The sequence below is a fragment of the Hyperolius riggenbachi genome, chromosome 1, assembly GCF_040937935.1.
Source record: "Hyperolius riggenbachi isolate aHypRig1 chromosome 1, aHypRig1.pri, whole genome shotgun sequence".
Lineage (NCBI taxonomy): Eukaryota > Metazoa > Chordata > Amphibia > Anura > Hyperoliidae > Hyperolius > Hyperolius riggenbachi.
Window position 1 is genome coordinate 223,820,117 of NC_090646.1, and position 26,799 is coordinate 223,846,915.

The window sequence follows — 26,799 nt, forward strand, 5'->3', positions numbered from 1 at the left end:
GTTAAAGGGAACCTGAGGTGAGAATGGTATGGAGACTGCCATATTTATTTCCCTTTAAACAATTCTAGTTGCCTGGCAGTGCTCCTGATCATGTGTCTAATACTTTTAGCCACAGACCCTGAACAAGCATGTAGCAAATCAGGTACTCTGACTTAGGTTTTACTGGATTATCTGCATGCTTGTTCCAGGGTTTTGACTCAGACATTACTCATGCCAGAATATCAACAGGCAACTGGCATTGTTTGCAAGGAAATAAATATGACATCCTCCATACCCCTCTCACCTTAGGCTCTCTTTAAGCTCATCTGGGAAAGGAAGCATGAAGTGCTCCAAAATCTCCTGGTAGATAGACTCGTTGACTCTGGACTTAATGAAGCACAGTGGACCAACACCAGCAGATGGCATGGCTCCCCAAACAGCACTGACTGTGGAAACGTCACACTGGACTATAGGCATCTTGGATTGTGTGCCTCTCCATTCTTCCTCCACTCTGGGTCCTTGGTTCCCAAAGGAGATGCAAAATTTGTCCTCAGAAAAGAGGACTTTGACCACTGAGCATCATACCATTTATTTTTTTAGCCCAGGTAAGACGCTTCTGACGTGTGTTGTTCAGGAGCCTCTTGACAAGAGAAATACAACATTTATCATCAGGCCTGCTTCCCGCTTCCTTCCCGGGCCCGAGCCGCCAGCTGGGACCGGGAGAGAAGCCAGGAGGTCGCTGGGGAACCTTGCGGCCTATGATGGCCTGGAGGAAGCCCCAGGTCAGTCAATATTTCTTTTTTAACAAGTGCTCAGGGTCCCTTTAAATGCTTACTTCATCATCCGACAATAAAAGTAGTTCCAAATTTACTTTACTTTTTTACCTATTTTGTAGCAATTTTTCACTTTTGTGTGCTATAAACGATTTAGGGACATAAAGGAATGATTTCCATAATCTGGCACTGATCTGAAGTGAGGCCTGATGGGACTAATTCTTGCTTGTCTACATGAATACACGCAAATACTGTAACTTCTATTTTAGGAAAGCAAAATTGTACTTGGCATAACATTTTCAGTAGAATGGATTTTCTTGTTTCCTTAGGCCCTCTACGAAAAACGTTTGTGGTTTTTATTTTCCAGGACATAACTAGATACTCTTCTAGCTGTCATAGGTATATAAATGCATACCTTGCCCCATAACAGCCAAAACACCTATCTACATGTTGAAATAAATGACTCTGTTAAGTTCATAAGCTATAGATGTGTGCTATAAAACAGTGGTTCTTCATTCCTGGTCAAGGGGTCATTGGGAGGGGGAAGGTCCAGTTTTTCTAGCTACAGCTGTATTCCAAAAAGACTTCTGAGAAAAAGATGTTTCAGTGGCTGTATGCAGAGGCGGGACAAGGTCCTCCAGCACCCAAGGCTGAGACCCCAAAGTGCGCCCCCTCCATCCCTGCCACCCCAGCCATCACACACTGATTGCTATTAGACTAAGAGGTGCCACAGGGCCCACAACCTCCCCAACACCTTAATATCTAGTTATCTGGCTTGCAGTCACTGCCATGTATCCCCTTTTCTTATTTATTTCTGCTTCAAACACAATTAGGAATGACAGCTGAATGAATTGTGCGCCCCCTCCTACACTGCGCCCTGAGGCTGGAGCCTCTCCAGCCTATGCCTCGGCCCGGCCCTGGCTGTATGACCTATATCTATGGAAATCAATAGTCCACATTAACCATGGCCAGATAAACTATTGGGAAAAAACTTAGTAGTAGTTGAGCTCATAGGAAGCATAGAAAGTCTAAGGTGTTTCTCGTCAGTTGCGCCACAAATATGATGCAAAAATATTTGCTGATTTTTTTTCTCCCCCAGTACTGTCAGTCAGGGGTTGACAATGAAACAGACTGCATTACCTCTCAAATACACTTGCATGTCTTAAAGTGAACCCGAGGTGTGTTTAAAGAATGTTATCTGCATACAGAGGCTGGATCTGCCTATACAGCCCAGCCTCTGTTGCTATCCCAAACCCCACTAAGGTCCCCCTGCACTCTGCAATCCCTCATAAATCACAGCCGTGCTGTGAGGCTGTGTTTACATCTGTAGTGTCAGTCTCAGCTGCTCCCCCGCCTCCTGCATAGCTCCGGTCCCTGCCCCCGTCCCTTCCCTCCAACCAGCAGGGAGGGAAGGGATGCAGGTGGGGACCGGAGTTCTGCAGTAGGGGGGAAGAGCAGCAGACTGAAACTATAGAGATAAACACAGCCAGCTCTGACAAGCTGTTTGTCAGCAGCGTGGCTGTGATTTATGAGGGATTGCAGAGTGCAGGGGGACCATAGGGGGGTTTGGGATAGCAACAGAGGCTGGGCTGTATAGGCAGATCCAGCCTCTGTATGCAGATAATATTCTTCAAACCCACCTCGGGTTCTCTTTAAACATGATTATCTGAAAGGTTGCCTTCCCCATCCAAAACTCATAGTGGTGTGCTGTGTAGATGTGTCCAATTGCCAAAAACAGGAGGAGGAAACAAAAAATAAGCGTGCTTTCATTGACTGCATGTTCAGAATCACTGGGCACTGCTCAGAGGAACTTCCAGGTGGCTCGGGAGAGAAAATTAGCGGGCTCAGGTAGCATGTAGGACAATGAGCAGCATCAGGAGACTCAAGAGGAGGTGATCTAGGCCACTATTATGGGCTTCATTCAGATTGTTTTCCCTGATTCAGTGATGTTTTAAAGATATTGAGACTTTTCTCATTCAGTAAGATGCCTGGTCCTCGTACTGCTTTCTTTCCTCTTTACAACAAGGTGGAGGTGCCCACTGCATAAAAGATAGGCTAATAAAGCTGTTGATCTCATAAACAGAGAGGTAATCTTACCTCTCTTAAAGAATTTGAACCAGTCTTTTGAAAAAAGGTATTTTATTTGAGCACATAAAATTGAATTGAAAAATGGTGTCTTCACTGCTATGGCTGTGTAGCAAGCTTGAGTGCCTATAGATACAGGGAGTATATGCGGTATATGCTTTAGCAATTTTCTTTTCTGAATCGTACATGATTCTGCACCATTGGGCTCCTGGGCTCCTTTTGTCTTTTAGATGAGCCTGGGGTTATTACAACCACTGGAACCATTGACATAAACTGTCTTCTTTTCTCCTTGTTAATCTTGAAAATTACTCATTTAAAATAATCTACCAGGTAGTATGTACCTATACATGCAAGCCACAACTGCAGCACATGCACAGTGTCAGCCCATCAGTGATTACTACAAGCCACCAGTCAATAAGTTGTATATCATAGAGTCCTCCTCAGTAAGCCAATAAATACAGCACTTGACCAAATAGTCACAATATCATCCTTACAATATCATACTCGGTGTCTAATGCGTCTAAATAAATGCTCCCCACCTTGCAATATCATAAACCTCTACACTACTGTGCAAACTTCAGGACAGCATATTGCACTAAGCTCATCCAAGTCAAAGAGATAGAGTATGATGTGTACGTCACTCAGGCAGGCAGTGTGGAATCTACCCAGAATGCCTTTGTGATCGACTGCTAGATCACAATCTACATAATGGGCACCCCTGACTAGTGGTACAATCCACTCTGTCAAGCTCCATGGTAACCCAACAGTGCAAGCAGTGCTCCAGAGCTTGCCACAGAGTTCTATTGGTAGATCACAATCTATGTAATGGGCACCCTTGGTTAGTGGTACAACCCACTCTGTCAAGCTCCATGGCAACCCAACAGTCCAAGCAGTCCTACAGAGCTTGCAGTACAAGCAGTTATCCAGAACTTGCCACAGAGAATTGCTCTGCTAGACAAACAGGGAGGAGGAAAGCAGAAGAAATGCAAATACAAATACCCTACTGGATGTACTTTAGGGTTTGCTTCAGGTTTTAAAGTGATATGCAGGCGGAGAAAAAGATGAGAAATGCCGGTACTGCTGTAAACTGCTTGTTTATTCATAACACATGGTGCAACAACGTGGATTCAAATTTCATGCATATTGAGCGCTAACATACCGATTTGCTGGTGAAGCTGTGCGGTGGGTGCTGGGGGATAAGAGCCTTACAGCCGTTTCGCGCAGAAGCGCTTCTACGGAGGCTGCGGAGGACGGCTGTCTGCTGTCAGTTTAAATCCTAAACAGGCTCTCATCCCCCAGCACCCACCGCACAGCTTCACCAGCAAACCGGTATGTTAGCTCTCAATATGCATACAATTGAATCCATGTTGTTGCACCATGTGTTATGAATAAACAAGCAGTTTACAGCAGTGCTGGCATTTCTCATCTTTTTCTCCACCTGCATATGATGTCTATCTGAGCCTGAGCACGCTGATCTATCTGCATTGCGCCGGATACCTGGTCTGCACCCCTGCAACCCTCCCTGCACTCTTAGCTGCAGTGCCAGCACCTTTCTACCCTACCTTCCATTGAGGTTTTAAAGTGAACCTGTTTATAATAAATAGTGCCTTGCCTGCACAGGAATTTTTCCCCACATCTTCCTTGCTCCAAAATACTATAGTACCACTGGCCAACTGTCTTATCATGAGTGACTGTTGATCACCAGGATTGGGTTTGTGAGAGAATAGGTGCGCACAATTTAAAACTCATGGCCTGCCACTCTTAGAGGACAGTTCCACTATAAAGCTCACACAGTGCTTCTAACTTGTCAGCATATTCAAGAGTACTTCCCAGTAACCTTAGCTGTTTATTTCCAAGCACCAAAAAATTATTAAAATGGGCATTTTAAACTGAACTGGTGTCCAAGTGTATATTAAGTATATTAAGGTGTGCCAGCCCCGTATTTCTTAAACCGTTCCCACTAGACAACTGTCAAACCAGTTGTCTAGTGGGAACAGTCAGAGATTAAAGGGCAGGTTCACGGGTTCTTTTTAAAGTGAACCTGTGTTCAATACCTTCTGGAATCAGGCACCCCTTCTTTTTAAACTGCTCCAACTCAATAGAGTCAGTGTTACATTATACCAGTGGTAGCAGTGAAGGAGGAAGAGGCTATTACAATGTGCAAATCAGGCCAGTACTGCATTAACAATTTTTGAACAGGTTCACTTTATGCCTAACCTCTTTACCTTTGAGGGTTTTTTTTAAGTAATAGGTTATCACCAGATATTCAGTCAGGAAAATGTTTGGTGTTTTTTTTCAGAAGCTATAGCCCCATCTTTTCAGATCAGTCTTCAGATAGGCTGGCACGTCTGCAAGACAGCAATAAAAATAGGATTTTTTAAAATATATGCATAGTTTTATGTGCATTTTTTTATAAGTACTATGTTGGAGTCCTGGCTACTGAAGGTTATGTGCAACTCAGATAATAAAGTTTTTTTGCATTTATTTTCTTTATTTTACACAAATAACACTACAACCTTCACCAATAACACACTATAGGGACAGATACGGGAAACATTCCACATTTGGCCTTATGGGCCAGGGCCTAGGGTTCTGCTCTCTTGGTGTCATTTATCTAAATTGTCACTAAATTATGTCAGAAAGAAGTTGTACACATCCTAGATCCTCAGCCAAGATGGTCCCAAGGGACCATCTCAGCCAAAGGTCTGTAATGTGTATCAGGGTTAAGCTTTGCTCTTTACCCACTTACCAGCACCCTCAGTCAGTCCCCACACTCTTAGTTAACCCCCAACACTCTCAAACAGCCAGCTGTCTCCTTATATTTCCCCAATGCTTCCATTTGTAGCTGATAGAGGGTCCAGAATTATTTCCCATTCTCCTTTCTGACCTGAAGCAGATGATGTTTTGTTTGCAAGCATCAACAAAAGAATCACTAGATCCATAAACATCTTCAAAATCTACCCAAAAAAGGAAAAAACACAGCAAAACTCTTCTAACCTTCCCTGAACTAACTCAAATAAACTACCCTCACAGTAGGGGGAGTCACAGCTGCTATACAGGATTATTTTCCACTAGCTGATTGCAGTCTTTCTGGAATGGTCAATCATGTTCCTTTAGTTTGAAAAATGCACAAAAACACTCAAAATTGCAAACACCATTCAGAAACTACCAAAACTGCTTCAAATCACATAGCAACCTTTGCTAATGCGTGGCGTAAAACACAACCAACAGCAGTTTATTTTCATGTGTTTGCGTTTTATAGTGTGTACGACCATCAATGCTAATCATTGTATTTCTTGCCACTGCTAACGCACATTTCATTAAATCATGTAAAGTAAGTTGACAGGTGCTGAATATTTATTCTAATATGTTACGTGTGTTCTCTCACTTGTGACCTTTGCAGCATTCCTTTTATCATACATTTCAGCGTCTATGTATAATTTATACATCTGTGGAATAAAGAAAAGTCCTAGTTTGAATGTAATTTATTCATGTAAAATGGGAGTGAATTGTCCCTGAAGTCATGTAACATGCCCTCTGTGCAGAGAATTAGAATGCTAAATAAAGATGCAAATACACTTAAAGCTTAAATATGTCTAATTAGCCGCAGGCATTCCTGTATGGGAAAGCACATGTGTTATGAGCTACCTGCATCCTACTGAGCTTTCTTTAAACACTTGTCAGTCCTCGGGCTTGTGAATAAAGATTGTCTACAGGCAATGCCCTGTCTGACAGGCTCAAAACCCTTGGCAGAACCCAAGCACAAAGCCATTAAATCCTCCATGAATAAACAGCCCTCCCACAGCAATTAAAGGCTGCAGATCATAGTGATATCATACACTAGCCTTCGCCAGTAATTGGGATAATGCTCAAAAGGGCAAAAACGGGTTGTTTCTTTTCAGTTTCATCACAACTATGAAAGTTCATGTAATAGTGGGTGCACTTGACTGTTATTAAGTGAACTTTCTGTTTAAATAAATTGGGATGCTGCCTGATCCTAAAACATCACCATTCATATTAGCAACTTGCTCAAGTGTGCTATAACATCATTCCCGTTTCACTTGTTTTCAGTTATATATACTATGAGTAGAAATGACAGTTAGTTATAAGTTTGTGGATCAGATTGCATTACTTTGTATGCCTTTGATATCTCTTTGTGAAAAGGGGCAAATTAACTTGCTTCTAATGCTATTTATGTAGTTCTGACGTTGCTCTGTTGCCATGTAGCACCATTTGTGTGTTATGCCTGAAGAAGAAACTTAAGACAAATGATTCTTCAGCTCTAGCAAACAAAGTGAGATGACATTGTGCAATAACTAAAAAACATCATTTAAAGGATACGTCTCAGCAAAAACAAACAAAAAGAAGATCAACTGGGGATTCCTCCAGGCCCTGGCAGCCTATCTGTCCCTCGCCGCAGCTCCGGAGTCCCTGGATCCTCTCCGCTGCAGATGCCGACTTTGCCAGGTTGGCATCTACTGCGCCTGCGCAAGCGCACAGCTGCAGCGATCGTGCTGACGTAGCCTGGAGCATTCTGCGCAGGGGAGAAGTACTGCACCTGTGCAGAACGCTCACGCTATGGGAGTGTGATCATGGCGATTGCGCAGGTGCAGTAGTTGCTGACCTGGGGAGGTCGGCATCTGCAACGGAGGGGATCCAGGGACTCCGGAGCTGCGGCGAGGGACAGATAGCTGCCAGGGGCTGGAGGAAGCCCCAGTTAAGTAGATCTTGTTTTCTGTTTTTTTTTTGCTCTAACATGTCCTTTAAGTATGTAGTCCATGGCAGAAATGGGCTCCAATAGATGAAAGTTTAGTACAGGTTGGTTTTATGGCTCTTCCGTATCCAGCTCCTAACCCAAAATTAACTCATTAAATGTCAATAACCATCATCTCCAAAAGCATTAGAGATCTAAGACTCTGCCTAAATGACCAGGGGAATGACCCCTAGTTTATTAGAACCTCATCAGTGAAACACACAATGGGGTATATAGAGCAAACAGCTGTAAAATTGCTGTGCGCAGACAGTGCACAACAGTTTTACAAGTACTTACGCAAGTTCTGTTCAAGTGGACAAACAGCCCAAATTACTTAGTGAGCAACTAGCACAACTAATGTTAACTAGATAACATGTACATTGCGATTGTACTTCTAAACAGATCTATCCATCTACATACCCTTTGGTGCATTACAAGCTCTATGGGGGAGATTTATCAGCGCATAACCAACAGTTTTTTCTTCTTAATCTGTTCTAACCAGCAGGGAGAACAGTTCTGCATGGTAATAAGAACCTTCTTAAATCCTAGGTAATAGTGGCAATTTAGCATGAATTTCTAAAGCTGCACTGCAGTTAAGAAAAGTGCAAATCCATTCCTAAACTGGTGCAGATTAAGGGCTCATTCACATCAATGCACTTCTGTCGGCTTCTGTGCCCTTTTTTTCAGCAACATGTATCTGTTAACATTATGTGCTGAAATAAAGCAGACAGAAGCGCACAAAGTGTGAATGAGGCCTTAGAAGTGCTTGATAGCAGTTCTACAGATGTAGAACTGCTGGCTAGACATGATTACAGAGTGCAGGCTAGACATGATTTGTGATGTGCACCTCCCACCTGCTGAATTCTTCCTCAGAGCCTGCTGGTATCAATGCAGCAGGTGTGTTGGTTACCTAAGCAACAGCAATTCCCCTCACACACTGCACTGTCTGAGAGACCTTTCTTAGCTCCTCCTATTATACAACAGTTTTATAAGCAATCTGCACTATCTAATGACTTCTTAAGATGCCTGAGACAGTTCTGCACGGATTTCTAAAAACCTACTAATATTTTGTCTCAGACACTCTTGATAAATCTGGCCCTGTGAGTTTGTTCTGTACCCACCTTTGTATGGGTGTATTTTTGAATTTGTTATATACAGTATATTTGTGATTGAAATTCATTAATGTTTGACACGTCATTCAGACTGAAATATTGTTGGCATCACCTACGATAATGTTCCATCATTCCCTGGGGAATTTAAGTAGGGTGCCAGGTGTTCCGTGCTTTCAGCGTTTTTATGCTCCTGGTGGATGTGGGTCAACTGTATTTATTTGCAGTTTGAGTTTGGCTGCAGTTCCACTTTTACAGAAAACCATCATCTCCCCATACAAAACATGATCTGACTCTCACACAGCTATCACTGTACAGGCTTGAATGATTGACTCCTGTGGTACATGAGGAGATCCATTAAAGCAGCAGATGGTCTTCTACTGTGGAAGAATACTGTAGCAATTAACCAAAACAAATGCAATGTGCATAGTTGCAGATTCTTCTGTCCGGGTTAGAGGACTTCTGTGTAGGCAATGTCACCTGATCTGATCAAAGATTACTGACTTGCACAACAGAATTCGTTGTGCCTCTTTTGGGTCCGAGTTATAAAGGGATGAAAGGCTACTCGCCACAAAAATAACTTTATTCCTGGTGAAATAATGCCATTTTCAGATCTTCAGCATTTCTTAATTTGCCAAGAGGTACAGACTAACCAGCAAGCTCATGGTGAACCAGAACTCATTGGAGTGTATAAGGGACTACAATGGTCCTAAAAGCCCTCTTACTAAAATGCTAAGAAAAACAAAAGTATGCCTTCTTAACACAGAAAGAAATTGCGATAATTCAGGTTGGAGTGAGCTTGAGATGTCTCCCAGTGCAACACTGCTGAATATATGCAAATTAACCATTGTACCCTTAGAAGCTAAACACACCTCCAGAACCGCTGGAATGCAATGATGTGTCAGATTGTTAGTTTGTACAGAGCCATAATAATCCAACATGCATACAGACTGTTTCGGATTGGTTGACCCTCATCAGTGCATGGCATGGATTAATTTGGCTCTATGGAGTAGGGCTTGTAACACCGAGAGGTACAAGCAGCCAAGCCAAGCACCTTAAATTGCCACTTTTGTATGGGATTGCATGTTTTACTATGCCACTTATTATCTATATAGTGGTGATTAGAATTACCATCATTTTGATTAATTGCCAAATGGCGTTCACCATTTTTATCATGGCCAACTTGATGGCCTCAATGGTCTTTGATTCAAATGCCCTATTGGCTAATTTGCCCGAAAATCTCCAGTAAAACTTGGGGTGCAAAATAAAATGATGGGGTAAAGTGTACATATCATCCTACCCCTGAAAATAACTTTTTTTTTTTAGAATCCTACAGTGTTATTTTAATTTTAAAAGCTGAAAAAATAGGTTTAATGTTGCGTTAGCTCATATGAATGACACGGTTTTTCACACAGTCTCAGTGTCCCAGAGATAAAATATATGACCTTTTTTATCTATCATTTGAACTCAGAAGCTATTCTCTTCCAAGCAAGAGTTTTTTGTCTGTAATTCCATATCAGTGAGAGTTAAGGTCTGTACACACGCCGGACTGGAGGCAACGACGGGTCAGTTGTCATCTCCCGCTGGGTGGGCGTTCCAGCGACAGTCCGGCGTGTGTACAGTCTGTCTGCAGACTGATACGGCTGTTTCTGAGCGATCCGCCCGGTGGATCGCTCAGAAACAGCCGTATCAGTCCGCCGACAGACTGTACAAACGTCGGACTGTCGCTGGAACGCCCACCCAGCGGGAGGTGACGACGGACCCGTCGTTGCCTCCAGTCTGGCGTGTGTATGGACCTTTATGCTGTAGTTCGACTAGGTCCTGACTACAGCGAAACTGTTACTTGCATATCTGAATGCTTATCACTTTGAGGCACAAAAAGAAGAAAAGAAGCAGTAATTTGTATGTTTGGGAATGTACATATACACGTCAATCTTATCAAGTCACCTCAGTGGGCCACTTGCTACTACTTTTTCTAGCAAGAGCTAATGGTAGTGTCAGTCCTTTACTCAATTTCAGTGAGTGGAATCTCTGATAGCCATTTTAGGGTGATTATGGTACCCAGTTCTCAACTATGTTGGCGCTTTATAAATACAATAAATAAATAAAATAAACTCTGATTGCTACAGAACAAAATGTAGTGTACAAGATACAGAGGCGCCAAAAGAATAAAAGGTAATTAAATGAACTTAAAAAACCAACTGGTTAAACAGAGGAGGCAGCGGTGGTCTTACCCCCTCCAAACAGACACAGGCAAGGACTGCGATTCAGACAGTCAACAATTTATTCGGAACTCCAAAAAACAATGCAACGCGCCGAGCTCGCTGATATAATACAGATGCTGTGACTCCTACTGTATTTTGCCTGAGGAAGCGGGATGTATGGCCCGTGAAACGCGTTGCATTGTTTTTTGGAGTTCCGAATAAATTGTTGACTGTCTGAATCGCAGTCCTTGCCTGTGTCTGTTTGGAGGGGGTAAGACCACCGCTGCCTCCTCTGTTTAACCAGTTGGTTTTTTAAGTTCATTTAATTACCTTTTATTCTTTTGGCGCCTCTGTATCTTGTACACTACATTAAGTCCACCCTGGGTGGAGGGTTGTTACCCTATTTTCCTGTCTACAGAGAGCGACTTTTTATTCCTGAGTGGGGTCAGGATTGTTCTCCCCACCTGCCTATACAGTGGTTACCTATTGGTAACCCTGGTTTGTAAGTATAATTTTAACTTCTGATTTATTTTGTTGTCCCCAAGACGAATTACACTATTGGGGCTCTTGGTGTCCCTCTGCTTTACAGAACAAAATCTGAATGCCTTATTGAAAATATGTAAATATTATAAAAACTGTAAAACAAGAAAATGGTTTTCGGAATTCCACGTCTTTATAAATAGGCTCCTTGTTCTCCCTGTTCTACCCCCAGCTACACCCATGTGACTTGTAGACAGGAAGTGTTCAGTGCAGCATTAGGAAACAAGAAAGTGCTCAGTCACGAGAGCTGTTGTTTTGGCACACGAGTGCTCTGTGTGTCGCCTGTGGTCTTGTTCTCAGCCTCATGCAGACTCCCCAGAGACAAACTCTCAGGCCTTTATTTATTCAGTATTCAGCCTCCCTATTTCCATAGACATACAATGCAGTGTTGTGATTAGCATCTCACAAATAATACAAAATGTAGTAAATTTGCTTCAAGACTTACTAAAGTGTTCAATATTTTGATTAGAATTAAATACATGTCATACATATTTAATTAATATATTGCATACATAAATATTTTAATATGATTAGAAATTAATATCAACTATATTCTATTCATATTTGTATATTTTGTGATACAAAATAGATTTGTTTGAATTATTATTTTCTTAGATCAAGAGGATGTGAAATATTGCCTGTGAATATTCCTTTTGCGCCAGATGAAGCCAGTAGGTGGCACTCAAATAATATGGACATGTAGCTACTGCTGCAGTGCTAGACATCATCGGAAACCTGTGAGAAGTGGCAAACTAACATACACTGTATGGTTGTACCCTGTATTAAATATGTATCTGTAATTTTGTCATATCCATGATAAATACTGTGAGTCAATATTGTCAATCCAATAACCTTCTCTATCTGTTTGCTGAATTTCAATAAACTTATTTTGTAAACTAAATATGAATGTATCTGTAAAAATAAATATAATGGGGTTGATTCACTATCTCCATAGCTCCCCTTACTGCACTCTTAGCATGCCTTATCAGAGTTAACATGGCTTATCAGAGTTAACATGCCTTTTCAGAGTTAGTGTGCCTTATCAGAGTAGCATAGCGAGTGCTACAAACGTATGCCTGCTAATTGGCAATGATGAGAGCTCCACTCATTCTGCCCTGAGCCCCTGCGGGTCCAATCACTTTAAAGGACATTATCCCTGCACTTTGATTGGCCCAATAGGCTGCCTGTTACTTGACAGGAAACTTGTCAGGCAGCCTATTGGGCCAATCAAAGTTTAAGGATAATGTCCTTTAAAGTGATTGGACCCGTAGGGGGTCAGGGCAGGATGAGTAGAGCTCTCGTCATTGCCAATTAGCAGGCATAAGTTCGTAGTGCTCGCTATGCTACTCTGATGAGGCACGCCAACTCTGATAAGGCACATTAACGCTAATAAGGCATGCTAAGCGTGCAGTAAGGGGAACTATAGTGATAGTAATTCAACACCCATATCTTCTTGTGTCTTACTTGCACACTTGCAAACTTGGAACTTTGTGATGCCTGCAAACTACCATCCATATATATTTAATACACAAGTACATATGTGCCAACCGGCCATATCACGTTTTCAAGAATGGCATGGTAATATTGATTTTTGTGAGTGTTTTTAATTAAGCTGTGCTTTTTGTATCTCCATTTGTTTTCAGTACTCTTTAGTAAATGGGTAAAGATAGCCAGTCCAAATGTACGGTAATTGAACATATCAATTTTTAGAACGTTTTATCAATTCCATGAAATCTTCCTGAAATATCTCAGCTTCCACCGTATTGGGCAACAGTCAATTTTGCATGGTGGCTCAGTTAAAAGTCCAGGTCAGGTTGAACAGAGCATGTGTGTTTTTTAACAGTAGCAGTTCCAATGACATCTTACCTGATTCCTGATATGTTTTGGTGGGTTTAGTTTGGGGTATTGAATGACTTATACTCTGTGGTCAATTTTGAGGGTGTTTTAGATGAGTGATGAGTAATTAAGAGCAGTTGTGCTACACTGATATATTTTTTTCCATAAGGGATGGCCAATAAAATGTTAATGTCAATTTAATGCAAATTATTTGCAGGATGGAATTGGGCCAAATAAATGCACTTCAATACAATTTGCAATTTAAAAATTAAAAAAAAAAAAAAAAGTAGATCTACTGTCAAAATTAATCTTAGTATGTTCTTTCTTGCTGGTGGCTTAGAAGGCATTTTTTGATAAGGTGTGATCTAGCAGAAAAAGGAATCAAATAAGGCCAATGTAGTCTAACACCAGAATTTCCTTGTAATCACAGCACCTCAGCATAACACCTTAAACTACATACTGAACATACAATGGATTATTATGGGTGCAATGACAGCAGGGAATGTCAGAGTGACAGTTTAAGAATGATTGCTGTGTAGACATGCTGATTGGCTCCATGGAGGGGGAGGAGCACGACAAACCATAGACATTGGGCCGGATCACGAAAGAACAGCCCAGCAATGTCAGGGGACAGCTGTGCACACTATACATAGCTTTGCATTTACATAATTTTAGAGCATAGCACTGCTTAATATAGGCACAGTGACAAGAATTGCTGACAAGGACCACCATGGCACATTAGAGGTTTTTTCCAGTGTAAATTGCAAACTGAAGCATAGCATAGCAGTGTGATTCAATCACTTTTGAAAATCAAACCTCCGGTTCTCTGTGATTTGTGCACATTTTCTCTGCAGTTTTTATGTTTGTGGTTGATCACTTTTTGTGCTCCCATTGACTTAATGCACATACAAGTACACCACAAATTAGCATTTGGGGAGAAGTTGCATCACAGTAGTGAAAATAGTGCAGCACGGTTTACATCATCCTGGTGGATTCTTGCAATTAGAATACCGCATGTGCCCTGAAAATTTAATTGAAGTGCATGCAGTAGAAAAGGGTCCTAAGGCTAAGGGCCCATTCACACTTGGGCGATTAGCGTCCATTTACCGCTAATCGCCGGCAATTGCTAGCACTTTTAAAAGCACTAGTGCAATTAAATGTATATGGCAGTGACCTCACTGTCGCGATCACCGGTGATTTGTAATAAATGCGAACACGGTACATGCACCGCTTTTTGGTGATTTTTGAGCAACCACGATTACGTTAAAGAAACGCAAACCGCAATCGCTCAAAACTGTGAAAAAGTACGGTGAAAAATGTACTTTTATCGTGAAAAAAAAATCGCAGCGGCAAAATGCTAGCGCTAATCGCTAGCATTTTGCGATCCCAGTGAGAATGGGCCCAGCGCCAGTTGGTATGCGTTAGTGCGCTTTGGTACGCTTTTTTCCATACCAGTGCATTGGGAAGAAGATTTCAGTTAAAACACGTTAAGTGTGAACGGTGCCATAGGAAAACATGGGCATTACGTTGAAAATCAGTTTTCTTTCAGTTATAACTGAGAGCAACTGATTAAATGTAAAAGGGGCCCAATGAGAGCTTCTGTTGCATGCCCTGAAATGCACTGCACTGGGTTTTAGCACACTGACACAGAAAACGCAAGCTGCTACTAATTCCTGCAGCACTGCCTGCTACAGATCTGTGTAGTGAACAAGCACCGCTCAGTTCTATCTTTATTGCTGGGCTCCTGTTCTCTGTCTGCATTGAACAATGAAGCCCCACGCAGAGCTGGCATGAATAGGCCCTTATGGGCGTCTTCATACCTGTAATGCTGTTACTATAAATTTGTTCCAGCTTCCATGTATATGCATCAGCTCAATGCCTTTTCATCATATGGATGTGGATGTGTGTGTTTTATCTCCATGACCATGTAAAGCGATTGGAGAGCAGACAACAGAGCCGGGAGCCAAGATGGAAACTTTAAAACAAACACTTTGTGACAAAAGCTTTTTTATGTGGTGAGCACAAAATGGATGTGCTGGCTTTGTGTCACTCTTCAAATAATACCAGAGCTCGGTTCTTTTATCCATTTCTCTTATTCTTTCTATCTTTAAGCCACCAGCACCAGGCACCTGGAAATCATTCTGAGGTGCAAAATCCACTTTCCCCAAGTGAATGCCTTAATTAAATAAAATCCTCAGACCATGAATCTTTCCAATGTGCTGGGATCTTCTGACCGTGAAGCCCAGGCAGCAAAACACTGACTAATAAAATAAAATGTGTGAAAATAGAATTAGTGAAATTAGTTTAGGCTAATAAATCGTGAGCAGCTCTTCTTTTTTTGCCGACCAGCCTTGGGCTAAAAGTGCTAGCTGGCCTGATCTATTGTTTCCTATCCAAGCAGGGGGTTTATTGTGTGATAAATAATTCCTTTAAACAAGTGAGTATTTGCATAATCAGTTCTTTGAAGTGCTCCACATTGTGGGGATTGCTCCCCAGATCTGCATTGGGCCTGAAGTAACAAAAAGACTCCAATCTTTCACCGCACTGACAGTGTGTGGCAGCTTGTCATAAACAGCTTCAGCCTGCCTCTATTTTCCGATGCCCCTTCAGGACTAAACTTTAGGAATGCCACAAAATAGGGTGGTGTTTTTTCTTCAGGTCAGGCGTGATGGATTTGATTGTCCTTCTTTTCAACCTTTATGCAGGCCCTTCTCTGAAAACCAAACTGAGTTTATGGCTATAGCTTAAGCAGAAGCTCCTCCGTTATATACATCCACAGGCCAAGAATAACAAGCTGGCTTAATCTCCACAGAGTGAAGCCAGATGCATTGACTGTGCTTTATTTCTGCATGAGAGGAAACCTACCAAGAGATATTAGAGGGTAGTTGATTGTTTGGCCAAAATGCAACAACCCCCAGGACATTGTGGAAGCGGTCAAAAATATGGATATTCACCATTTTTGAAAGGTTTATCTTATTCTGTGGAGAGGAGGAGACAGAAGACAGCAGGGAGCACATTTAGTAAACTGTAAAAAGAGAACACGTCTTATGACTTGTCATAAATGAATGGTTTGTTTTGGAACAGTTGAGGGCAAACTCTGGGTGATCATCACACCTGATCAATACAGATCTCAATGGGTTGACCTAGCATTGAGATTGTCATAAATTATGCCTGAAATCAGGAATACTTTTGCAAAGAAAAGCTATCAGCAGGTCACTTCTCAACGACAATTCCACACAGTGAGACCATTCTTCAGAGTCGGTAACGGAGCAGGACTCACCTGTGCTGACATGGCTACCTAGGCCTGCTGTGGGGTGGGGGGGGGGCACACATGTCTATCTAATACTGTTATATACAGTGGGGAGAGCTCATATTGCTACCTAATATTATTATATGGGGTAGAGGGCACATATGGCTACTTACAACTATTTGAACTTGGGGAATACATGTGTACCCAGTTTTACTATACTAACTATTTTCTGAAAGCACAAAGGCTACTTAATTTTTGTTTTAGGGGCACATGACTACTTAGTTCTTGTATCTGGGTGCACCTGTATACTGTTTTTTGTTTTTTTCATCTGGGGAAACAAGGCTTTGGTTGAGGGAGCTATGCTGCAAGGAGGTGGAAAGCAGTGTGTGTGGTGGTGGGGGATCCATATTTGACATTGGGGCCCAAATGTTTTTAACAATGCCACTGGTTCCACACATACTTTTCCATTTGATGATGTATTCACAAGACATTCTTTGTTATAACTGTCAGCTCTCTCTGTTAAAGATTGTGAAGAGGCAGCATTGATTAATAGTGATAGCTTGATCTTGATATGACTGTCTAGTTTTAGCACATACCTCTTCCAAAATGGCTGTCATGTCCCTTCTTTCTGGTAACTGTCAAGATAAGAGAATCAGATCTGACTGAAGAATCTGCTGATTTCTTAGAAAAAGCAACAATACCAAGCTTTCTTTGGGAAAAGATAAAGTGTATTTTTATTTCAATTTATTTTATATACTTGTTTATCTTTTTGCTTTTCTTAAGTTAAAAAGGAACTGAAAGGAGAAAATGTTTTGTTAGAAAACAAAGGAAAACAATATTAATATCTCTACTTTTATAAATAGGCGTGGGAACCGGTGATTTATAAATATCTCTGTAGTATGTGATTCTCCAGCTGTTTGGTGATGAATATCACCATTTTATTTTAGATCACTATACACATGAAAGTGCTGAAAATTAGTAAATATCTTGATATAGCCTCTGTTCTGTTTTATTTTTTGTCAATTTTTAGAATATCTCAATATGTATAAAAATAATTCTGCAGTGGGGGAAACCCCAAATTGTTTTGTTTGTATCTTTTTGCAGTTATATTTACAATAAAGAAAAAATAATCTATCTGCATAGCAAGTTTCATTGAAATCGTTGAAGGCGTTTTCGAGCGATGGTGGCACATACATACACACTAGAGATGGCCCGAACTATTCGCCAGCGAATAGTTCACGGAGAAGAACGGGTGTTCGTACCCACCCCGTCAGGTCGAAAACATGGTGTGTTTGACCCGCCCCCTATACATCTCTCCTCCATGGGTTTTAACTATCATCTGTATGCAGATGACACCCAAATCTACCTCCACACCCCTGACATATCCACCACTACCATGAACAAGGCCTCCTCCTGCCTATCTGCCATCTCCTCCTGGATGTCCGTTTGGTTCCTGGAACTAAATCTAGACAAAACGGAATTTATGATCTTTCCACCCCGGTCATCCCTGGATCTACCATGCAGGTCACTGTTAACCACACTACCATTCGCCCTACCTCTCAAGCCCGCTGTCTGGGTGTCACCCTGGTCTCCGCACTCTCCTTCACTCCCCATATCCAAAACCTCACAAAGTCCTGCAACTTCCACCTTTGTAACATCTGTAAGATTCGCCCCTTCCTGACCTCTGCCACCACCAAACTGCTCATCCATGCCCTTATAATTTCCCGCCTCGACTACTGCAATGCCCTTCTGTCTGGTCTCCCTATGAGCCGAATAGCCCCACTGCAGTCCATCATGAATGTGGCAGCCAGAATTATCCACTCCTCCCATCGCTCCACCAGGGCGGCTCCACTCCGGGAATCCCTCCACTGGCTTCCTATCCAGTCCAGAATCAGATTCAAGATATTGTGTCTGACCTACAAATCTGTCCACAAAACCTGTCCAACCTACATTTCTGATCTTACTCAGAGATACACACCAAGCCGCTCACTCCGCTCCTCCAATGAACTTCGCATGACCGTCCCCCGCATCACCCAGTCCCATGCACGCATCCAGGACTTCTCAAGAGCCGCTCCAACACTATGGAACTCCCTACCTCCACCCAATAGGGCAGCCCCCTCCTTCAACACCTTCAAGAAGGCCCTCAAAACTCACCTTTTCACTCTGGCCTACCACCCCTCACAATTGCTCTAAACCCACAGCTGAACTCTGGTCCCCTACCTCTCGTGTCCCTACCTCTCCCTCTAGATTGTAAGCCTTTGGGCAGGGTCCTCCACCTTTTGTGTCCTACCTGATCATTCACCTCCATTACTGTAACACCCATGCTATGCATTTGAGTGAACCTAACTTGCCTAATCTCCATGCTCCCATCGAGTGACTGACTAAGCATTACCTGGTACTCATACTATGGTGTGTGATCTGGTTTTCTTGTATTCCTGTATTGTCATATTGCTGTTTGTCACCCCTAAATATTGTCTGTAACCTAAATTAATGTCCAGCGCTGCGTAATATGTTGGTGCTTTATAAATACAATTAATAATAATAATGCATTATCATGGAGCCAAACTTTAACCCCTCACCCCAGAGTCAACAGACACATGGCAGCCAATCAGCTAACACTCCCACCCTGACTCTACCCCCCTATAAAAACGCCATCTTACAGTCTGCCTGTGTGCTTTGTGAGTGAAAGCAGGGACAGAGCTCTACTGCAGATAGAGAAAGCCTTAGTTAGGACTCTGTTCTGTTTTCTCACTGGCATTATTACCATTTGTACAGCATCCTTAGCAGCCACAGAGACCATGTAAGGGCTGGTAACAGGTTTTATTGCTATTGTGAAGTCGCAGTTCTTTCTGTCTGATTGTCCACAGTGTACTGTCTGATACAGGTATGCACTGTGTGGACACTGCTGCTGCTGCAGTACCTTGCACAATGCTCTCCTAAGAGCTATTTTTGTTCACTTTTGATAGCTATATTGCATTTCTCTGCATCCAGTAACTGTCCAGTGCAGATACTTTAGCTGGTGGACACAGGTCCTATACCTTGCACAATACACTCCATCATAATTGCTATTTTTGTTCTCTTTTGATCTTGTTCTATTGCATTTCTCTCAGTGCAGAGACTTTAGCTGGTGGACACCGGTGTGGACACTGCTAGTGCTGGTCCAGTTCCTTGCACAATACTCTCCTAAGTGCTATTTTTGTTTTCTTTTGATCTTATTATATTGCATTTCTCTGCATCCAGTGATTGTCCAGTGCAGCGTTTAGCTGGTGTGGCAGATTGCAGTACATCAACCCTATCGGTCACCCAACCTGTGCGGAGAACCAGTTCCTCCTCAGTGGAAGGGAATTTTTTGGTTAGTTTAATATTGGGGGGAAAAAATGACAGGCAGAGGCTGGCTACACCAGAGGGGTCATGGGGGTTGTGCTGCTGTAATTTGCTGTGGTCCTAGAACGATGCCCATTGTTCAGGGGCCACATACCCTGAACTCCCAAGCTACCACTTCCTTTTGGAACCTTGGTGCACCATCCTCCTCTTGCTCTTATTCAGGCACCCCATGACTTACCACTCGCCCCACAACCACCACCCCAACTAGCACCACAACTGCTTCACTTGATGTGGCAGAGGAGTTATTTACAAATCAGTTTGAGGAAATAAGTGATGCACAAGCAATATTGCCAGAGGATGGAGATGAGGATGGTACACCTGATATTTCTAAATCAGGCGACCTTACACACATGGACGTAACGTGTGATGATGATGATGTACCCGCTGCTGGTGGCTATTGGGAATTGTCAGAAACAAGTAAAGCAGCTGATGATAACGATCTGTCCATGAATGTGACATGGGTGCCCGCAAGAAGAGATGAAACTGGGGAGATGGGGAGAATGAGAGGAGGAGGAGAAGAGTTGTAAGCAGGGGGAGCTTTTCACAAGGAACTAGTGGTACTGGCAAACAGCATGCATCGGCACCTGGGGTCAGCCTGCCAACACCCCCGCCAACTTCTGCTGTTACCACTACCACCCGAATTCCGTCATCCCAAAACTCACCACGGTGGTCATTTTTTGTGTGTGTGTGCCTCTGACAACAGCAAACCATTTGCAACCTGTGCCACAAGATTCTAAGTCATTGGAAGTCCAACACCCACCTAGGTACAACTGTTTTGCGACGGCAATTGATCCCCAAACACAACAATGGGAGCAACACCCAAAGCCACCCTCCTCCTGCTCCAGCTTCTTCAGCCACGTCAACCTCTGCTGTCCTTGTCCCTTCACAACCACCCTCCACTCCGCTTCTCACCTTAAAGAAAACCTGAACTGATAATTAAAAGTCAAAATAAGCATACACAAGTCATACTTACCTTCCTACTCCTCAGTGTCTTTCTCCTGTCCCGCATCCTGTTCGTTCACTGTGATCAAGGGAATTTTCCGTCCTCCATTTTGAAAATGGCCATTACCCCATAACAGCTTTGTGGTCAGCACACAGTTAAACTGTAACATCGCCCACTTGAGCCATAGGGAAACATGGACATTACTTGGTACATCAGTTTTCCTCTCAGTTATAACTGACAGCAACTGATATTTTATTGACAGCAACTGATATTTTATTGACAGCAACTGATGTAGTCAGAACTGGAAGGGATTATTGTCAGAAGAAAATAGTGAGCTTCTGAAAGGAACTGATGGCAAGGTAACTATGTAATGTTCATTTGAAGTTACCTCATGTGTTTATTTTAAATATTTTTACTCAGTACAGGTTCTCTGTAAGCAGTTCCTGCTCATCTGCCCACAGTCAGGTTTCTGTCAAGGACATTTTTGAGCTGAAGAAGCCGATGTCTCTGAGTGACCCCCTTGCCCGGCGTCTGACAGCTGGCTTGTCGGAACAAGGTTGACAGTAGGATACCTGTAACTAGGTTGTCGAAAATATACAGTTTGAAATATGTAGTCTCATTGGAACCAGGTGGATAAATCCCATCTAATTAATTAAAATATAGGAAAGAATTTAGAATTTTCCCCACACCCCATATTGTATAGCAATGTAATTTAGGTACTCATTATTCCCCTCAAAACATTTCCTAGCTTTCTCTTTTATTCTAAAAAGATACAATGTATCCACTTACGGTACATTTAACCACTTAAGCCTATCTGGACGAGTATTCTCCTCCAAATAGGTGCAGCGAATGGCAAACTGGACGAGTATTCTCGTCCAGTTTGCAAGCGGCAATACCCGCGGGGTCGCGGGTTTTCCGTTTTGGCAATTAAAGAAGAGAAGCAAAGCTTCTCGGGACCAATCGCAGTGCCTGTAATGAATAGACATGACCCCAATCAGGGGCCATGTCCATTCATAAGAACAAACGTGAATGAACAGGAAAAAAAACACTTTCCGGCAATCCAGTGAGTGTTTCTATCGCCATCTAGTGGTGAAAAGTTAAATTAAACGTTAAATTACACTTAATAGATTTTATTTATTAAAACAATTAATATAATTAAATCACTTCCAAAGCTCCCTCCCCCCACCCTAGTTACCAAGCAAACAAATAAATAAAAAAAGTAAAAAATAAATAAAAATCCATAAATAGATGCCTTAGGGACTTACCTTTTTTTTTTTACATGTATGTTATGAGGGTATATTACTGGTATTTTAGTACATAAGGGCTTACAATTGATGGGGCACAAAAAAAAAGAACAGAAAAAATACACCTTTATTTCCAAATAATATATTGTCGCCATACATTGTACTAGGGACATAATTTAAATGTTGTGATACCTGGGACTAACAGGCAAATAAAATGGGTGTGTTTTATTCATTGATTTATTAATAAGCATTGCTTATTTAAAAACTATAGTGGTCGGAATTGAAGAAATAGTGTATTTTTTCATTTTTATTTTTTTGTGTATTTGCCTATAAAAAACATAGAAAATAAAGTCATTACTGAAAAACAAGTATCACTCACAAAAAGCTTAATTTGTGGCGAAAAAAACAAGATATAAATTATACACATGTGACAGTGATAAAGTTATTGGTGAATGAATGGGAGAGGCGCTGACGGGAAAACTGCTTCCGTCCTGAAGGTGAAAACACCTGCAGGATGAAGTGGTTAAAGAGAAACCATAACCAAGATATAAACTTCATCCCAATCAGTAGCAGATACCCCCTTTCCAGTGAGAAATATTTTACTTTTCTCAAAAGGATCAGCAGGGGGCTCTGTATGGCTGATATTGTGTTGAACCTCCTCCCACAGTGTGATGTCAGGACCATGGTGCTGATATCACACTGTGGGAGCCTTGTTGTGGGAAATAACAGCTGTTTATAGCTGTGTCCAACTGCCAAAAAAGCAAGCAGCATCTCCTTCCACTGACATCACCTGTCAGGAGTAAAAATGTCACCGTGTGATAAATGTCAGAATGTAAATGAGGGAGAGGAAAGATTTTACAACAGGAAAATGCTGACTAAATCATTTATACATAAGTATTGTAAAAATGAAGCACTTTTTTTATTGCATTATTTTCACTGGAGTTCCTCTTTAAAATATGTCAGCCCATGAACAGTTGACAAACTCCCTCATGTTAAAAATGCTGGCCTGGTTGGCCTGGTTGCCGATCATGCCTTTTATAATGTCTGATAAATCACTCTTTTTCCCCATGATAGCAACAGTTTCTATACTGGCACCTTGCTCACACCACCTTAAATATCTACATAGTCTGCACGTGACACATGCATCAATTAATTGGCTTTGCATACCTGAAGTCAACCGTGTATACTTAATATGGATGAGATATTTGCCACCAGGTCCTAGTGGGACATTGGAGCTTATTGCTCAGAAAGTTCTAACTTAAGTTCTGTTGTCTAGCCTGATCTTCTCTGTGTTCTAGGCAGAATTTTTGATGTGCTATAGATGTTGTTATCAAAGAGAAATACTCACTTGAGGGCATGATCATTTTCTAATGGCAGCTTCAGCAAGGATCAAAACTGCAATAAACACATGCTTTTAACTGGGTCTATGGACATACAAGACCTTTACACTTTTATGTTGCTTTTATTCCATAATTTTTTCTTTAAATCTCACTTTATTAAGATTTTAGAAACAAAAAATAAAATACAGAGTTGTGAGATTGACAGCACATGTGTTCAAAGGTCCAAATAATTCCATTATTTTCATTCTTGGAGTTGTTGGTTAACCAAATAAAATAATAGTAGCAGTAGGGTATTGTACCGTGTTAGCCATCAGTAAAAGCAAGAAGTTTTAAATCAGGATGATACCATTTATTGGCTAACTACAAATGAATAAGAATAAACAAGCTTTCGGCCTTGCAGCCTTCGTCAGGTTTACATCCTGTTAGTTTGCAATGCATGTATATAAGCTGTCTGTACCACCAGCTTGCAAACTAACAGGATGTAAACCTGACGAAGGCTGCAAGGCCGAAAGCTTGTTTATTCTTATTCATTTGTAGTTATCCAATAAATGGTATCATCCTGATTTAAAACTTCTTGCAAATAAAATAAAACCGTTTAAATATGATAGATCCTAGTTTTATATTACCCTTGCCGTGTGTGAGACGTCACATTACAAGGGATGATGCATGTGAGAGTAGATGTGTAACTACTGGAGGAGCAGGAGAGTCCGTGGTGTGGTAATATGGGATACAGATGTTGTGACTGCATCGGTGCTCCTGGACCAGAGGGGCCCACTAGGAGCCACCCTTTAATGTTTGAGCTCTTCATTGGTATTGTGCTGGTAATGATCACTTCTATATGTGTTTGAATAGTAGTAATTATTAACAAACTTTCCCTCCTCTGCTTACACCTATAGGCGCTGCGACTGTCTTTGTTTTGGTGCTCCATTGCACTTGTTATGTACAGAGTGCTTGAGAGAGCCCAATGTAAATCTTGCACTTGGGCCCATTGCTCCTTATATATGCCACTAAGGAGGGTCAAAAGCTGAGAGGCCCCAAATTCTTACCCACCAATAAAGCGCCCTCCAATAGAGACCCACACCAATAATGGCTACATAGGGTGGCTCTGGGCAGTAGGTGTTGCTATAAATTCCTAACTCTGAGCATGTTGTAGATCCTCTCCTCCCACATGCCTCTTTCCCAGAAGCTGCCTTCTAGTCACGTGACTCTCCTGTCAGTGTTCCATTGACATCACGTGAGCGATGACAGCAGGAGATGGAGACGCGAGGGTAAGAGTGCTGCCAGGACTGAGAGGTGGGACAGAGGCAGGTGGAAGAATAGGACAATGTGTTCCAAAACAGGTAGCAATAAAAAGGAGGGGAGGGGGAGTAACCTACAAAATGTTCTGAGGACCCCAAATTTGTTGTTATACCATGATGGGAAGGTCAGTAGGGGAGAGAAACTCTGTGTGATGGACAAAAAGTTAACTTTATTTATACTGGTTTACAGTATTTATATTGGTCTTAAAGTTCTGATGTACATTATGGTTCCTTCTAGCAATGTTAAAACAAGAGACTTCTTCCCTTACAGCACATGTGTCAAACTCCAGGCTGGAGGGCCAGATCCATGCCAGTGTTTAGGATCAGGGCCGGGACAAGGTTTCCCAGCACTAGAGGCAGAGCTTCCAAAGTGCGCCCCCCCTTTCCTATAGGTGCTCATGTCATAATTCTAAAATGATTGGCAATAGCTAGTAATTGGGCGCTTGGGCAGCACAATAGCTGTGTAATGGTGGGGACAGTGGAAAAAGCCCTGGTGTAGTCTGGCAGATTTACTGCCAGATCCATTATTTCCAACATGTCTGATCTGATTTCTAATTCATTTTCTTATTCATGATCTGATTTTCTAATTCAATTTCAAGTGAATGGAAAATCGATGGGAAAATCGATCAGAAGTCAGATTGAACATGTTGGAAGTAATAAATCTGGTAGTAAATTTTTGTGTGTGTGTACAGTGTGTGTGTGTGTGTGTGTACAGTGTATGTGTCTGTACAGTGTGTGTGTGTGTGTGTGTGTGTGTGTGTGTGTGTGTGTGTGTGTGTACAGTGTGTGTGTGTGTGCAGTGTGTGTATACAGTGTGTGTATATATGTGTGTGTGCAGTGTGTGTGTGTGTGTGTGTACAGTGTGTGTGTCTGTACAGTGAGTGTGTGTGTGTGTGTATACAGTGTGTGTGTGTGTGTGCAGTGTGTGTATATATGTGTGTGTGCGCAGTGTGTGTGTGTGTGTGTGTGTATACAGTGTGTGTGTGTGTGTGTGTGTGTGTGTGTGTGTGTGTGTGTGTGTGTGTGTGTATGTATACAGTGTGTGTGTGTGTGTGCAGTGTGTGTATATATGTGTGTGTGCGCAGTGTGTGTGTGTGTGTGTGTGTGTATACAGTGTGTGTGTGTGTGTGTGTGTGTGTATGTATACAGTGTGTGTGTGTGTGTGCAGTGTGTGTATATATGTGTGTGTGCGCAGTGTGTGTGTGTGTGTGTGTGTGTATACAGTGTGTGTGTGTGTGTATACAGTGTGTGTGTGTGTGTATACAGTGTGTGTGTGTGTGTGTGTGTGTGTGTGTGTGTATGTATACAGTGTGTGTGTGTGTGTGTGTATATATGTGTGTGTGCAGTGTGTGTGCAGTATGTGTGTGAGATGATTGGAGTGATGCGTAGCAGTGATGTGTGCTTCTTTCAAAACGCCCTTCCTCCCCTCCATACCTGTTTCAATCCTTCCAGGGCTCCACATAAACAGCTGGGTCCATGTCCTGGCTGTCATGCATGGGCATCGCGTTACAGTGAAAGGTTCACTGCTGCCTGATTAAGATGGAAGGATCCCCTCCCGTCCAGTCCAGCCAGCTCAGCCGCTCATGTGGTTTATCAGAGTTTACAGGCAACTCTGCAGGAAGCCACTTCCATTGGAGCAGAAGCTGGCTTCCTGCTGTTGCCTAGTAACATAATGCCACAGCCGTGCCTGTCATCTCTTTGATGACTGCGTGGCTGTTTAAGGCACAGGGGAGACGGGCTCAGGACAACACTGCTAGGGGACTCGAGGTGATTGCGGAATGCAGACAAAGAGCGCTGAGGGATGAGCGATGCGGCAGGCAGGTTGCAGGGGAAATGACACAGGAATGCGTCAGGTGGGAATAGTGCAGAGGAATGCGCCCTCTGGTGGCTGCGCTCAGAGGCTGGTGCCTGCCCAGCCTCTGCCTTGGCCCGGCCCTGTTTAGGATGGACTGAGAAATGTGTTCTACCTGATGGACCACGCCTTTCCTGAATCAGACCCATCAATTCATTTGAGCTGTATCAAAAATGTGTGAGGATCTCGGCCCTCGTAGGACTGGTTTG

At 42.3% G+C, this 26,799-nt stretch overlaps 1 long non-coding RNA gene across 1 annotated transcript; it reads right to left on the minus strand.

Moving 5' to 3' along the window:
• Window positions 1-5,110: 5,110 nt before the first annotated feature.
• Window positions 5,111-26,316, minus strand: LOC137547164 (uncharacterized). Its single transcript, XR_011026507.1, has 4 exons — window positions 26,173-26,316; window positions 23,449-23,495; window positions 17,126-17,164; window positions 5,111-5,185 (listed from the first exon to the last, which is right to left on the minus strand). It is a non-coding gene; the product is annotated as an uncharacterized lncRNA (long non-coding RNA).
• Window positions 26,317-26,799: the final 483 nt, after the last annotated feature.